Here is a 15,530-nt window from a genome sequence, read left to right as displayed (position 1 = left end):
AACAATAAAAGCAAAAGCAAAAGACTAGAACAATATTCATACTTAATGTCTGATTAAAGAAAAATTATTAAATAAAATGTACATAATTTCAAGAAATAAGGAAATATAGAATAAGTAAAAAATACTTAAGCTATAAGGTTAAACATAACAGAATTATTTACAATTCCAACTATGGGTTCTATATAAATGTATGTTAAGAAAAAAAGCAAGGAAAGGAAAGAAGAAAAAGAAGGAGAAAAAGAAAAAACAACTGTTCAGCACTTTGAGTGCTAAATTATAGTTTTTTTTCTATTTTTCTTCTTTTCAAACTTTCTTTAATGAAAAAAATTAATAATGACAAAATTATTAGGATTTTTTTTTTGTACCAGGGATCACACCTGCAGCCTTTTAAAATTTTTTATTTAGAGACAACTTAGTTCTCACTAAGTTACTTAGGACCTCGCTAAGTTTCTGAGACTGGTTTTGAACTTGTGATCCTCCTGCCTCAGCCTCCCAAACTACTGGGATTACAGGTGTGTACCACCATGCTCAGCTAGGAATTTTTCAAAACAACATTAGCTAAAACTAAGATTTGATGATCTTTCTCAGCTTTGCATGCTTTAAATACAAAGCATGACTAGCAGGTACATGAATGTGAGAAACATAATTTAGATGCTACTCATCAACTATCAAAAGATACTGGTCAGAAGACTATTGGTGAAGACAAACCTTAAATGATAATGGAGGAAAATGACAGAATGGTTAGGACAAGCAGGTATACTTCTTTAAATATAAATAATCATCACATCACATATTCTAAAATCCAGGTGGTTCCCTTAATCACCATAAAAAATGGAGCCTCTCATTGTCTATGCGACAAGTTTAAAATTATTAAAATTGGGGATGCACAGCTTCCTTCCTTCTCTTTCCATCTACTGCTTCCAAAAATTTCTCAGGTACTTCCTACTTAGCTTCCTACTTTATCCCTTAGGAGTGGAGAAGAAAGAGTTTAGATCTGTTTCTCAGGAACTGGGAGTACCTGGTATGGGGCTCAGAAGCTGGGAAGAGAAGCTGGCAATGAGGAACTGAGAATATCATTTTATGATAGAAAGCAGGAAACTCCTGAGAGTTTCCAAGTACTGGAGATAAGAGGGGACAGGATATTTTAATAAGAGCTAGATGATTAATTTTACCTCATTTGAGTGTGATGTGGATCAAGACTGAAATTCTCAGTAGGAAGTAGTGGAGCATAACTGCAATCTCAGCATTGGAAGCCTGAGGCAGGAGATTGCAAATTCCATGCAGCCTGGGCAGTTTACAAAGACCCTCTCTTAAAATATAAAATAAAAAGGACTGGGAATGTAACTAAGTGATAAAATGTCCCTGGGGTCAATGGCCAGTCCCAGGGTGAGGGGGTTAAGGAGTACTCCTAAAGAAATTCCAATTTTTTTTTTATTTTTTGGTTTTTTATTTTGAGACAATTTCTCACTAAATTGCCCAGACCAGCCTTGGATTGGCAATCCTCCTGCCTCAGTCTCCTGAGTCACTGGGATTCCAGGCATGTATGTATCCCTGCACCAGGCTTAGAGCTGTATTTTAAATGTAATACCATTCACCACTCACACATTGAACCATGTACATCTTCTTTTGCTTCATTATTGTTAAAAACATACTTTAAACTCTGAATTAGTACTGTCAATGATTTTTTAAAAGAAGAAAACATGCATAATGAAAATACAAAAGAAAAGCAAGACTGACTGGATATTTATCTAGAACATACATAAAGGAAAGAGTAATCCTGTACACGGTATATATGAGTATAGTGACTAAAAAGATACATTTGATACAGAAGGCTGCTGTATTTGGATCTACCACAGCCCGGATGAAAAAAAACTCTCCAACCACCAAATTCCCTTTACTCTGTTCTCTATTCTTAACCTAACATTATTTTGTTTCTTGGTAACTTTAATATCAACAAATGGGTGGTATATAACAAACATATATAATCCAACTGATGGATTACTTGATCAAATGATGGAAACATTGTTCTTTTTAAAATTATTAATTACATGATCCTCCAAAGCATGCATATATATTATGTCCTTATTATGTGCTTGGATAGAGTATACTAGTTATTTGGAGAGTTATGCTTATTAAGTTTCCAGACCTCTGTAGAAGAGAGACCACATCCTGGATCTGTGGTCATTTACCAGAATTTAGTGCTGGTTATTTCAGGCCAACAGTTGCTACAGATCTATCAAAAACATAGTGTAACAAAGGAAAAGCTTCTGATGATTTTATGAACATTAAGAAACTACTGAGTATTGATGTAAACTTCAGAGAATTATTGTGGAATGTTAGTCAATAATATTAGCAAATCAATTAACGTGTAACAAATAGTAAAGATTCTGCTTTCTTTTTCCTTTCTTTTCTTTTTTTCTTTTTTCTTTCTTTTTTTTTTTTTTTTTTTTTTTTGCCACACATAGAATTAAACCCAGGGCCTTATGCATGCTAGGCAATGCTCTACTACTGTTATATCTCCAGCTTCAAGATTATTTTTTTTAATAAATTTCATACATTGAGTAAGGTAATGCTGGTATCTGCCAATGAAGACACATTCTTTGAAAATTGAAAACTGATCATTTATCAGTTGATCTTGTCATCCATAAATTCTTGGACAATAATCACATAATAATGATCACATTAGTAATAAAATGTCACATCAGTATTTCTAATAACAATCCCATTATCCTGAGTCTAAAGAATATTTTATGTTTGTTTATGTATGTGTGTTTTGAATCAACCTATCACATAAAACACGGCAGCATGGACTAAACCATATAAAGGATCTCCTGGAAGCCATCTAAATAGGTTTGTTCTTCTTTTTTTTTCTTTTCTTTCTTTCTTCTTTTCTTTTTATTTTATTTATTTATTTTTGTACCAGGTATTAAACTCAGGGGTGCTTAACCATTGAGCCCCATTCCCAGCTTTCTTTAAATTTTGAGATAGTCTTGTTAAGTTGCTTAGGGCCTCTCTAAATTGCTGAGGCTGTTCTCAAACTTGTGATCCTCCTGCTTCAATCTACCCAATATCTGAGATTACAGGCAGGTACCAAAACACCCAGCTTGGATTTGCTATACTACTACATCTTTTCTAATACCATGGCATGGATCTAGGGAAGTTTTATAAGGGATTCTAACATTTTTTGTATATTTAAAGCTCATGGTAACACACATGAAGTATAACTGTTTTTCAAAAAGCAAAGATGGAATCATAATAAATATAATCATGTAAAGACAATTATACATGCAGGAATGCAGATAGGCATGTGATTTGTACTTAAATTCAGTGCAGTGTTGCATTATGATTAGAATTATTTGGAGTTTGTTTCACGGACACAGCACATCTTTAAAATAATTTTGTGACTAGACATTTAGTTTTTATTTCTGTTTTAGTCAGTTTTTTTTTTTCTGCTGTTACTAAAAGACTTGACAAGAACAATTTTAGAGAAGAAAAGTTTGTTTGGCTGGCTCACGGTTTCAGAGGTTTAAGTCCATAGACAGCCAGTTCCATTCCCTGTTTCTCATTCTTTGGGGCTGGAGGTGAGGCAGAACGTCATGACAGAAGAATGTGGTGGAGGGAAAAAGTTCCCATGATTATCAGAGAGCAGAGAAAGAGAGGGACTCCATTTGCCAGATACAAAATATATACCCCAAAGGCATGCCCCCAATGACCAATCTCCTCCAACCACACCTACCTCCTTCAGTCATGACTCAGTTAATCCCATCAGGGGATTAATTCACTGATTGGGTTAAGGTTCTCATAACCCAATTATTTCACCTCTAAACCTTCTTGCATTGTCTCACACATGAACTTTTGGGGGGATATCTTATAGCTAAGCCATAACAATTACTAATGTTTAAAATAAATTTTTAGAAATATCTGAAAATGTAAGAATAACTTTAATTTTGTTTTAGTTGTTGATGGACCTTTATTTTATTTATCTATTTATATGTGGTGCTAAGAATTGAACCCAGTGCCTCACACAGGCTAGGCAGGCACCTTCCACTGAGCTGCAACTCCAGCCCCCTATAAGAATGTTTATTGAGTTGTTTTGTTGAATAGTGAGAGAAACTTGATCTCAATATCTGCATATTGAAGTTTACAATTTTATTAATAATTAGACCATCTAAAATATGTATTTAGATTCTTGTGATAGTTGGATACCACAATTTTTGTTTCATTAAGTCAGATAAATAACTATTAAATACCTTCTATGTTCAAGATTCTATTCTGCCAGAGACAAAATTATATCTTAAAAAATATCTCCTGTCTTGGGCTGGGATTGTAGCTCAGTGATAGAGTGCTTTCCTTGCATGTGGAAGGCACTGGGTTTGATCCTCAGCATCACATAAAAATAAAGGTACTGTGTCCAGCTATAACTAAAATAATTTTTTTTAAATCCCCTGTCTAGAAATTTATACTCTAGTTAATTCCAAATCATAGGTATAGTAAGTTGTCTGCCTTTATTCATGAAAAATCATGTAACTTACATATGCTATGTTTTTTTCATATATATATATATATATATATATATATATATATATATATATAGTTTAATTTATAAATTAGTCACAGTAAGAGATGAACAACCATACTACTAATAAAATATAACAATTACAACTGCTCTATTTTGGATTATGGGTATCCTCTAAAGGCTCATGTGTTAAAGGATTGGTCTCCATGTCAGAACTATTGGAGACAGTGAAATCTTTCACAGATGAGACATAGTGAGAGGTCCTCAGGTCATTGAGGATATACTTTTTTTTTTTTTTTTTTTTTGGTACCAGAGTTTGAACCCAGGGATGTTTAACCACATCCCTAGCCCTTTGTTATTTTTCATTTTGAAACAGGGTCTCACTAAATTGCTTAGGCCCTCACTAAGTTGCTGAGGCTAGCCTCCAACTTGCGATTCTCCTACCAACCAGCCATCTGAGCTGCTGGGATTTCAGGCATGTGCCACCACACTTGGCAGAGGATATGCTTTTAAAGGGAGTTGTGGGATCTTGATCTCTTCTTTTCTTTTGGTCCCTGATTCTTGATATAAATAAATTATGCGCCATCAGGGCAGTTTCTTACTACCTATCTGATTCTTTTATTTCTTTTTTTAATATCTATATTTTTAGTTGTAGAGGAACACAAATACCTTTATTTTATTTATTCATTTTTACGCAGTGGCTCACATGTGCCAGGCAAGCACTCTACTACTAAGCCAGAATGCCAACCCTGATTCTTTGATTTCTAAAGAATATAGTCTAAAACAAGTGTTGACTATTTTCTAAACATTTTTTTTTCTTTTCAGTACTAGTGATTGAACCCAGAAGTGATCTACTACCGAGTTATATATCCAGACCTTTTTATTTTTTATTTTGAGACAGCATCTCACTAAGTTGTCCAGGCTGGCCTCAAACTTGGGATCTTTCTTCCTCAACATCCTGAGTCACTGGGATAACAAGCAGGCACACCACATCCAGCTAAAGTTATATTTTTCAAGAAGATGCTAATCATCCCAATGAAAAGAGACCCACAGTATTTTTAGCAATCACACAGACATAACAAATACCAAAAGATAAATTTCGAGGATAGAGAAGCAATCAAACATATCATGGAACATTTATTTAATGGAACGCTTTGCAGCTCTTTAAAGCAATGAAGAAGATCCATTTATTCTGACCAGGAAAACATCCATGAATAATTAGAAAAAAAAAAAAAGCAAATTACAGACCAATTCTATATAATTTATTTTGATACTAGGGATTGAACTTGGGGATGCTTAATTACTGAGCCTCATCCCCAGGCCCTTTTTATTTTGAGACAGTTGCAAGACTGGCTTCAAACTTGTGATCTCCTGCCCCACAAGTCTCTGGAATGAGAGGTGTATACCACCATGCTCTGCATTATATAATTTTTGTAAAAGTTAATGTATAATTCAATTTCCAGTACCACAAAATATTAAAAATATATAAAATTTATAGCTAATCTGTGCAGTATAGGCTATCAGAGGAAAGTAATTACTGAGTTGGCATGGAGGATCTTCTTTTTTATAGCATTTCTAATAGTTTTCAGGTTTTAGGTAATTTGCTTTTTCCTAGTGTTTTTTCAATATTTTTAAATAATTTTAAGCTAACAAATAAAGCACAGTTTTAGATGTTTTCTTTGAAATATCAAAGTTTGACATTGTTATCTTACCATTTTTTAAAAGTGATCCTTTCATAAAATAAAAATATGGTCATTGTGTTATGGGCCAGGCTATATGGACAATGACCAAACAGACTCCATTTTGCCCTGAGACTCCACATCATGTAAGAAATGCCTCTCCCAGGGAAAGCCCCACCTCTGTAGCCATGGACAGTTGCTTAACATAGCATGTTTGGCAACACAAAATGGCAATTCTTATACAACGTAAAAGTGTTCTGTCTTTGGTTCCCATTTTTCTTGGACAACATACCCTGTCAGATATTGATTGTCTAGATGTTAATAACCATTCTTTAACTTGTATACAACTAGGGAAATTTTGGCCCAATCTCTTTTCTGCTTATGATTTTAGATCTTATAATGTTTGCTTATGGTTTTGAATTATAGCAATAGCCACTTATGCTTTAATACGGTTTTGGACTATAAAAGGTGTACTCAACCCCTGGGAGGGGGTCAAAGGGTGTAGACTTGCAGTCTATCCCTTGGCCCACCAGCTGGTGGGTCTGGACTGCCTAAGCAAGTGAATAGTTTCCATCTTCTGCTTTAAGGTTGACTCGGTGATTTATTACAATCTTGCCTTAACATTTGTAGACTTTAACAATTTCTGTAACTTTCCTCATCTATCAAGTCTTGATCATCCTTAAGTTTTTTTAATTCTAGGTATGAAAATCACATAAGTTCTGTAATTGTGAAAGTGGGAAAACTATTTTACATATCAGCCAGAATTTAATTCTAGATGGTTACAATTGATTCTTCTATCCTTTTATTATTATTTGTTTTGTATACATCATTCTTAAAACCACCACCGAATTAGGTGGAACCAAATGAAATTGCTCTAAGTCAAAAACAGCACTTTCACATTGCTTTACCTAATAATAATTCTCTTGAATTCAGTTGTGTGATTTTCTTTTTCTTTCTTGTGCCCATTGAAAGTATTTTATTTTCTACATATTTTAAACTTTGTCATTCTAAGCAAGATAAGCATTTTGGTATTTGGTTCTGTGAATGGGTCTTTATTATGCAAATGCCCTTTTTTCTTAGGTGGCACATTAGGCAGAGCAGTAAAAGTACCTGCTTCTGATAGACAGAGATGCACTGTGTAAAACATGAACAATAGCTACAAATCCTACCTTACTTCCAGCCCCTCTTCTCAGAGAGGGATTTGTGGACAATCATAAGTTATGGTGCTGGAGAAATTATTAACACCATGCCAATAGCCAGTCAATATGCACCCTGAAGAGACTGGTCAGGAAGAGAGTAAACTCTGAGCTAGGCATAAAACAATGGGGAAACAGGAAGTTGGTTCTATTTTCTTCTGACTTGCTGTCATCACTAAACTGGCCTTTTAAAATAGGCCAAATGAACTATTTCCAGTTGTTTTCCAGTATCTGGCAAAGTAATGCCAATTTAGTCGGTATTTAATAAATAGTTGCTGAATCATCTTATAACCTAAAATACTTTCTTTTTTGGGGGGTGGGGGGGTGGGGGGGTGGGGGGTGGGAGTCTGGACACATTATAGATTTGGAGGGTTACTGCCAAGTTGACTGACCTGAAATTTCAATAAGGACCAATAAAGCATAAGAATTAGAAGACAAGTATATAATGTGATGCCAAAAAAATTCTTGGGTGGTAATAGGATTAGTCCTTGTACAGTGAGTTGGCCTCTCCCTATGACACTGACCATTTAACTTGGGACACACTTTCATGAGGAAAAAGAAGAGTATTGGCAAATCCCTTCCACTCATTTGCACCCCTATATCTAGTTTAGTATTTGCATTTCTTTTTTCTGGTTTAATAGTAAATCAACCGTAGCCAAGTTCAAGTCATTGGTCTCAGCAGTCTTCCAACCAGAAGACTTTATGATTGAACAAAAAGACTATTCATGTGAGTACTTGTTATGTTATCAAGAGACTGACCAATGATATTAAGAAGAAGCTAGTTATAAAATGAGACTGTTAACTACAAAAAGTGAAGGTGTTTAAATTCCAAAATTCAGAGTGCTAGTTAATCCTTATATTGGGTGGGGTAGGGGTGGTGGTCTAAAGACTTAAGTTTATTGACTTGCAGAAGAGATGGGGTAGTTTAAACTGCAAAGTGAGGTTAATAAAAACTGCAAAATAAAAACAGCTTTAGTTTGGAGTCAGCATTTCAGAACAGTACTTTCAGAAAATTGTTATAAGCCATTACTACATCAGTCCTCCTGCTGTTTACTAACTGGAGACAAGAAATGAAGAATAAATATGCAGGAAGAAGAAGACCATCAGCAGACACCAATAATCAGGGCAAATACAATAATGGTGAACTAGGAAAGTGCCACTTTTATGCATTATTTCATGTTTAAAATTTTTCCACTAAGCTTGTTGATTTTATCTTAACCATCATTATTACCACATTGTAATGATAATAAAGGAGAATGAATTTAACTGAACCATGTCCAGTCTAGATGGACCTGGGCTCAAAACCCAAGTTTACCATTTTCTAGCTGAGTCACCTTGACAAAGTCACATAGTTTTTGAGTCTCAGATTGCAACAAAACAAGAATAATTATAGATGTTCAGTAAATGTTGATTAGGAAATTTGGAAAATTCACCTAGCAAATCATACTGGGAACACTAGTTTTGCATAAATGAAACAATTGATTATCTTACTCCAAAAGTGTGGTTCTCAGACATCAGTATTACCTTTGTGCATATCAGAAATAAGCAAACATATGGGTCCTACTCAGAGCTGCTGTATTAGATGGTCTGGGTTGGGCCAGAAAAGTTCTTTTATAAAGTCTTATTGATTCTTATCATATTAAAGATTTAGAACTGCTGCCTCTGAGTTTAGCCAGAAATGCTTTTTATATGATCATTTCCATAATGAACATGAAAAGCCTTATGTTAATCTGGAGGGCCAATTTATCCATTGGCCACAAGAGGCACAGTGTCTAGGGTCCATAATTCTTTCAAAGGCTTGTGAAAATGTTTTAATGTTATTTCTTTTAAAACCAAGAGGGAGGGCTGGGGATGTGGCTCAAGCGGTAGCGCGCTCACCTGGCATGCGTGCGGCCCAGGTTCGATCCTCAGCACCACATGCACACAAAGATGTTGTATCCGCCGAGAACTAAAAAATAAATATTAAAAAATTATCTCTCTCTCTCTAAAAAAAAAATAAATAAATAAAACCAAAAGGGGAAAAAATGAGCATATGATATATAGTATTTTAAGTCTGGCTTAAAAAATGTTTAAGACATTGCTTATGGAGGAAAGGCCCCATGAAATTCTGGTGCCTAGGACCCAGAAAAGTTATAATGTAGCCCTGGTCAGATAAATACTTACCTATTCATTTATAAATGTTGACATTGAAGGTGCATGGTAGGAACCTGGCTATGTATGAAAAATGTGTGTTATTCTGAGGATATATTCACTTATAATTTTTAAAATATTAGCTTAATCTTCACTTGATCCAAATTTGAAAATTATAAGCATGAAAGTGGCTACTAATCCAGCTGCTAATACCCTAGAAAAATATCTGTGACATCAAAGGGGAACAGAAAACATTGATTAAAGAAAAAATCTGGAGGGGCTGGGGATGTGGCTCAAGTGGTGGTGCGCTAACCTAGCATGCGTGAGACGCTGGGTTCGGTTCTCAGCGCCACATAAAAATAAAATAAAAATATTTTTAGAAAAAAAGAAAAAATCTGGAAATAAAAAAGGAGCATGACTCATGGTAGGATTAAACAAGAATAAAAATAAGGTAATTAACAAGTTGAAAGTCAGGGGAATATTTAAAGTACAAATTATGTTAAAAGACAAAAACAAAAAGAGAAATTTATATACTATTTTTATATAATGGTAATCATTCATTTAATCTGAGTCCAATTAACTCTGTTCTTCAAAAACCATCAATCATATGCCCTAAGCAACTCAGTGAGACCCTGTCTCTAAATAAAATACAAAAAAGGGCTGAGGATGTAGCTCAGTGGTTGAGTGCCCCTGAGTTCAATCCCTGGTATCCCTTGCCCCTCAAAAAATGGGTTGGAGGTACAACTTTGTGGTGGAGCATTGCCTAGTACACAGGCAGCCCTGGGTTTAATCCCCCGCACCACAAACAAAAGAAAACCTGAAAGTGGTGGGATCTTAATGAAGAAGGTGAGAGTGTTGAAAGATGAAGCTAAGGAGATAGGTATTGAGGGCCTAAGGATTTTAGGAATTTATCCTAAAAGCAAGGGGAAATTTTTGAATGTTTAAGACAGGAAGGTGTTGTGATTTGATTTACATTTAAAAAAAATTTAAAAAAGATGATCATGGCTTTCTTGTGAGAAAGATTAGAGGGGTAGAGAGAATCAGCCACAATCTGTTTGAAGCTATCAATATGGTAGTATGGCTAGGAGGTTATAGACTAATTCTTGGAAAAACTATGGATAGATTCAAGAGATATTGACAAAGGAGATATAAGGAAATATTATTTTGAGAAAGAGAAAGAGAATGTGTCAATAGCAATTCCTAGCTGATATGGAAAATTGGGTGGATGGCAATGTTATTCAATGTACTAAGAATCCCAGGAGAGAAGCAGCTTTTGAGATGATTTTATGATCTTGGGTTCTTTCCAGATGATCCTGTAGACTGTCTCAGTCCTATTTTTCTCTGAATTCTGTCTACATGAAATGATTGTGCACTATGGTGGATGTCAGCCCTTTAGCCATCACCACTTATTACTCTTTCTTGTAGGATTTAAACTACATGGAAAACTGAGAGACCACTTGATGTGGAGACTCTTAAATAATGTAATTTAAGTAGGCTACAGCTATGTTGGAAAACTGCCTGCTGTGACCAAACATCCTAATAGTTATAGAGTAGGGTCAACACTTTCTGCTACAAAGAAAGTAAATTCTAGTGGACTAAAGCTAGTGGGCATTTTTAGTTAGCACTAGGGTAGGAACACATATGCTATGTGAAGGGATTCATTTAAAGGAGGAATTCTGTCTGTATTGTAAAATAGGAAATAAAAAATAGGTGAGTAGAGACACATATAGTTTGGATACACTAGGGGAAATCTGATCTTGTAGCATGTATTTCTCTCTGAAGTAGGAAGTAAGGAATTCTGCTGAGTGGTGGGGAAAGGCTTGAAGAAGTTTGAAATGGTTGTGCAGGACATGTGAAGAGCATGCCACTTTGAGAATACTGTAGGAAGGCTTGCAGTACAGAAGTTCCTTGAGGTGGCAGCCATGATATTTTAGTGAAACCAGTCTTCTTAATTGAATGACTTTTTTTTTCAGTGTGTTCACCCTCCTATATCCCAGGATTTACTTTAGGAGAAAGCATCCAGAAAGAGCAGAGAAGTAAGGGACTTGAGCATATAATCAAGAAAGAGTAAATGAAATAGTGTAGAAAACTAAAGATAAAAGAGAACATGAAGGATTCAACAGATTTATAAATAATAATGTGATTGAAAATGGCCACAGTAGTTATGCCCATAGCTGATATGTTTGAGTTTGGAAGAGAAGCAGGTCCAGCTTGTGATATCAGGAATAAAAGATCAGAGTAAGAGTATTAAAAAAAAAAAAGATACTGGAGAAGATATAAAATTAGGTTTGGAATTTTTGCAGGGTAGGACCCAGTTTTCCCTTTCTCCTTTTTTCCAATTTTTCTTTTTCTTTTTTAAATTTTTTTTTTAAGTTGTAGATGGACACAGTATCTTTATCTATTTATTTTTATTTGGTGCTGGGGACCGAACCCAGGGCCTCAGACATGTGAGACCAGCGCTGGTCACAACCCCAGGCCTCCAAGTTTTCTTTACTGGAATAACTAGAAAAAGCAAAATAGCTTATTATTCACTGTAACTGCCCATTCATTCAAATCCCAAACAGTTTAACTTTTCTCCATTATGTTTCTCTTTTACACCAGAGTTAAATTTTGCTTACTATCACAAGTTATCTGATAGCTAAATAGAATTTGCTATAAAGATATGGTAGACTTTTAATAAAAAATAGTATACCTGAGATAACTCTTTTATAATTATATTTCTGATGCTCAAAGTTATTCTATAAAAAATGTATATATAGCTGGGTGTGGTAGTACATACCTATAATCCCAGCTACCTGGGAGGCTGAGGCAGAAGTTGTTGCCAGCTGTCCGGGCTAGTGAGATGAGCTGGGTTCAAAGAAGCTAGCTATATCAATAACTAGGAAAATGGTGAAGATACTACGCAGTACAGGAACGTAAGTTTCTAAAATTGAGAGTGGGACTGCTCAGTGACTACAAGGGTCAGCTCCACGCTGGGCAGCACTGCAGTGAAAGAGAGCGTGCACCCTGATTCTTTTTATTTTATAGGGGGGACACATACAAGGGAGGTTCAAGGGAATGTTCTTTACCAAATAAGGCAGGGAATAGCGTTTCAAAGGTGGAGTCTTGCTTTGTGATGTCTTGTGATCAGCCAATTGATTGACATCTTGGCAAGTCACTGCCATCAGAGTTGCTGTGTGGGATCACAGGCAGATAAAGAGGAAAGGCACATTTGCGTTGCACAACCCAGTCAGCATGCAATGCCAGACTAGTCCTCTCATACACTCAAATGCACATAGATCATACACACAGCCCATGGATGGCTCACAACAAGGAGGATTGCCAAGTTCTAGGCCAGCTTGAACAACTTAGTGAGAACCTGTCTCAAAATGAAATATAAAAAAGGAACACACTTGGGTTCAATACCCATTACTCACTCTCTCTCTCTCTCTCTCTCTCTCTCTCTCTCTCTCTGTGTGTGTGTGTGTGTGTGTGTGTGTGTAAATACAGAAGGGCTGCTAATTGAGTATTTGTAAATATACTAAGTACACCAAGTTTCAAGGGTATGTCCTAAACTTGAAAATTTCTAATGGGATGCATGGCACTATCAATTCTTAATTCATCATATTCACATGGAAGAACAATGATTTTAGAAAGTATCTTTAATATATACTTGAATATGGGAATCGATAATTTCAGTTATACATTCATAGAATCAGAATGATTGAACTGAAAAGGAATTTAGAGATTGTTGAACCTAGTGATTCTCACAGTATGCCTGTGATCAGCAACATTTGGATCATTTGGAAACTTGGGAGAAATGCTGTTTCTCTGGTCCTGCTCCAGACCCACTTAATCAGAAACTCTGGAAGTAGGGAAAAATACTATAATTTGTTTTAATAAGCTCTCCAGGTGATGATTATGCATGCTAAAGTCTGAGAATCATTGATTTAATCCAGACCTCTGAAGGGAAAGTGAGGAATGAGAGATAGGTGAGAGAGAAATTAAAGACGGAGACCAGGCAGAGATACACAAGAGAGTTTGTCAGAGCTGACAAATAAAGGCCGTCTCTCAATAGGAGAGAGGCAAAACAAGCTTGAGTTCTGGGACTTTTATTGGGGAGGCTCAGGAACCAGAGCCAGGTGGGCCCTAATGTGGGCAGTTAAGGGCTGGGTTCATATGAAGGAATGGTGAGCTTTTCTCAGAAAGGCACTTGGGCGGGAAAGTGAAACTTTTTCCTTAAAATGGTAGCTGTCACTTAAGATAGTTCTTCAGATGCTAAACAAGGACCTTATATTCAACCTTTTTTGTTTTTATTGGGCCCTTTAGGGAATAGGGACCTGGGTCAATCTTCTATAACTTCTTCCTGCTGGGAAGCAGTAGCGTTTGAATCCCTCATTAGGGGCATGAAATGATATTGGAATGATAGATGAGGTTGAGTGGTGGTGGAATGCTGTCCCTGATGCCCCAATTTTTGGTGAGGGATTGGTATTCCTGTAACAAAAGCTGGTTTATGGTTTGCTTAGAGATTTTTTGTATCTGGTCTTGAATGAATCTAATGACACAGGGGGCAAGCATTAACAGAAGGTCTATGACAAGAAGAGGGGTCAGGAAAGGAAGTGCTCACTGGAGAAGGGGGTTATTTAGCTGCCATCCTTCTGTAGAGAGCTGATATTTCGCATGTTCAAGGTTCTGTTGGAGTTGTTTTATCTTGTCCTTTACTATACCAGGTTGATTGACATAAAAATAGCATTCCTTCTGTAGATACAAAGTCCACCTTTTCTGGCCATAAAAAGATCAAGGCCCCTTCAATTCTGCAGAACCACAGCAGCTAAAGAATCAAGCTGGGATTGTATGGTTAGTATGGTTTGGGCAAGTTGCTATAAGTCTCCTAGAAATTGGAATGATAATTCCTAAAAATGGTACCCCTGGGAGGTGAGTGCAGAGTAAGGGAAGAGGGCAAAAATTAAAAAGAGAAGATGGTACTCATGGTTCTGCAGCGTCCTCGTGGTCCTCAGAGACCGAAGGAAGATTGGGGGTTCTGGCCTTGGAGAAACACAGTCTGAGAAGGCCTGTGGGCGTCACTGTATAAAAGGGTGGGGAAAACCACCCTTTCAAATGGGAATTATAAACCCAATATGGGAGGCCCTCAAGGTGGGCCCCTGAGGGAGTGATAAGAATGACCTAATAGAGTCCAGTTAATTTTGTGGAGAGTTGTGAGGAGAAAGGGAGCCTGTTTGGGGGGTTAAAAAGTACCAGGTTGCCAGGAGACAGAGTGGGAGAAGGGGAAGAGGTAGAACTAGGCTTTGCCAAAACAGCATTACTGTATTGTCAAAGAAGGTTCCTAATGTATGCCAGAAGGGGCCAGAAAAGATAATGAGCAAGGGGTAGTAGAGAATCAGAGGTTGGCAAGCTGAGCAGGGAGATAGGCCATCCATACAGAAGCTCGAAAGGGGAGATGTTGAGTGGCTTCTTTGGGAGGGCTCATAACCTAAGAGCCAAAGGAAGGAGTTTAGTCTAATCTGAATGTAATTCAAGGGATAGTTTAGTGAGAATGTTCTTCAAGGTCTGGTTGGTACATTCACCTTGCCAGAGGAATGAGGATGGTAGGGTATATGAAAATGTCAGGAGATGTTGAGTGCCTTAGCTACAGACCGTGAAACATGGGAAGTAAATTCAGGACCATTATCAGACTGGATTGAGGAGGGGAGGTCAAATCAGGGAAGAATGTGTTCAACGAGGGTGTTGGCCAATATAGTGGCACATTTATTGGTTGTAGGAAAATCCTCCATCCATCCTGAGAAGTTGTCAACAAGTATCCAGAGAAATTTGTACTACTTGACTGGAGGCATATGGGTGAAATCCAGCTGCCAATCAGAGCAAGAGAGATGTCCTGTTGCCTGGTGTAAAGAGAAGGCAGGTGGGCAGAGATTGGAGGTGGGATTGTTTTTTTGGCAGATTTCACAGGAGGCAGAGAGGGTAGAGAGAAATTATAGGTCCTCTGGAGAGAGAGAGTTTAAGGTGAGAGAG

Source organism: Urocitellus parryii, chromosome 8 (genome assembly GCF_045843805.1).
Source record: "Urocitellus parryii isolate mUroPar1 chromosome 8, mUroPar1.hap1, whole genome shotgun sequence".
NCBI lineage: Eukaryota > Metazoa > Chordata > Mammalia > Rodentia > Sciuridae > Urocitellus > Urocitellus parryii.
The sequence above is the reverse complement of the archived record's forward strand: the minus strand, read 5'-3'. Positions refer to the sequence as shown.